This window comes from Equus caballus, chromosome 12 (assembly GCF_041296265.1).
Source record: "Equus caballus isolate H_3958 breed thoroughbred chromosome 12, TB-T2T, whole genome shotgun sequence".
Lineage (NCBI taxonomy): Eukaryota > Metazoa > Chordata > Mammalia > Perissodactyla > Equidae > Equus > Equus caballus.
Window position 1 is genome coordinate 42,583,290 of NC_091695.1, and position 2,151 is coordinate 42,585,440.

Here is a 2,151-nt window from a genome sequence, read left to right on the forward strand (position 1 = left end):
GCTCTACAGGGCAATGATCTTTGAGGACCCATGTGCCTGCACATGTATAGGTGTGTGTGTTAAGCAGTGTGAGTGGGTTTGGTGGGCAGGAGCCCAGGGCTTTCCTATCCTAGGACCTGATGTCCCACAGAGGAACAGGGACACTCAGTCCTGTCCCCTTGTGCGTTCTCAGTGGCCACACATCACCTTCTACCAAGCAGCCCCAGCTTTGAAGGATTGGACCATCTCCAATTGTTCACTCCATAATTGTACTGGAATGTGCATCTGTTTTTGTAGAACAGAGCCCTAGAAGCAGACGTTCTGCCAACAACTGATACACCCATTTGGTGGGTTGGCTGCCATTTCCGACGTCTAGGCTTGCTTCATCAAGTTTGATCTTGTTTGGGAAAGCAGGGACTCCAGAGACATTGGAGGTGGCACCTGAAGGAGGCAGGCAGACAAGACAGGAGTGAGGCCATCAGGGCCCCTGGGAGTGGCCCATGGAGCCGAGAAGGGCCGGCCCACCCTCCTCCCTCAGGTTTCTTCCACCACAGTATCTTCTGCCCCCAGTCCTGGAACACAGATCAGCCAAGCCCCTTCCCATGACACACCCCAGGCCCAGGCCCACCTGGGCCAGCCCATACCACATGCTCCAAGACTCAGCTTCTAGGGAGAGCAGCCAGGCCCTGCTTCCGGGCCAGAGAGACTGCAGGCTGGGCCACTGCTTTCTGCACCCATCTCCACCCTGTCTGGGTCCCCTTCTCAGGAAGGAACTTCTAGGGGCAGGTCAGGGACACATCGACATGACCTTGAAGGTGTCCATGCAGATAAAGATTTGAGTGGCATCACCAACAACACTGAACCTTGTGTGAGCAAAAGAGACCTTTACACAGCACAGCAGGGGCTGCTTGAGCGGCGGGCTGGGGAGAGCCTCGGTCAGGGCCTTTGGCACTGGGCAGAGCCCCCAAAACACCTCTCAGCCTCCTCCACCAAAAACGCCCTGCCCATGCCCATACAACTGCCCACCTTGGGGTCCCTCACATTCAGCATGTGCAAGGGAGGGGTCTCTGCTTCCTGCTAAACAGTCCAAAGGAAGGGAAGTGGCAAGCCCTCCCCTCCTTCCAAGTCAGCTTATGCAGGGTCCACTTCCTCCGAGGCTGTGGGGCAGGCCATGGGTGGCAATCTCTCTCTTCTCTGACACAGGATGGAGCCCCCCAGTCAGAGACCATAGGTCGTCACAGAGAGGAAACAGGGCCTTCCCTGGAGGGAGGGAGAGGAGCTCCCCTGGACAGGGAACAAGCAAGGCTGGAGAGCAGGGGACCACGCAGAAGGGCTGCCATGGGCTGGGGCAGTGCCACAGCGGTGTCACTACAGACACACACACACACACACACACAGTTTTTACCCTCTGAGGTAATGGAAGTGTTACCTATCTCTATTACAGAATGATTCCCAGTATTGATGTATCCTAAATCATCATATTGTACTCCAAGTTAGACAAGGTTATGTGTCCATTGAATCTCAATCAAGCGGGAAAAATTTTTTAGAAAGGATGAAAAGGTGACCTACAGAATGACAGAAAATATTTGCAAATCATATATCTGCTAAGAGGTGAACATCCAGAACATGTGAGAAACACATACAAGCCAAAACCCGAAAAAATAAATATACCTCATTGAAAAATGGGCACAGGATCTTGATCAGAGGTGTCTCCAAAGAAGACAGGTCAGTGGCCCAAAAGTCTAGGAAAAGATGTTGAACATCCCTCATCCACCATAAACAAGTGCAAATCAAAAGGAGATGTCACGTCACACCTGTTACCACAGCTCTCGTCACACACTCACACAAAAGATACTGTTGGCGAGCATGTGAAGACATTGGAACCCTGGTGTATCCCGTCGCGCTAAAGGTAACATTGTGCAGCTGCTATGGGAAACTCTATGGAGATTCCCCAAAAGGATTCAACCTGGAAATCACATACACTCCACTAATTCCATTCCTAGGTATATATCCTCCAAATACCAAACAGGATCCTGAAGGGACACGGCCACTCCCATGTTCTTGGCAGTGTCGTTCACAAGAGCCAGGCTGTGGAAGCGAACTAAGTGTCTGTCCACGGATGAAGGGGTACAGAAACTGGGGCACAGACCTACAAGGCCATATTACTCTGCC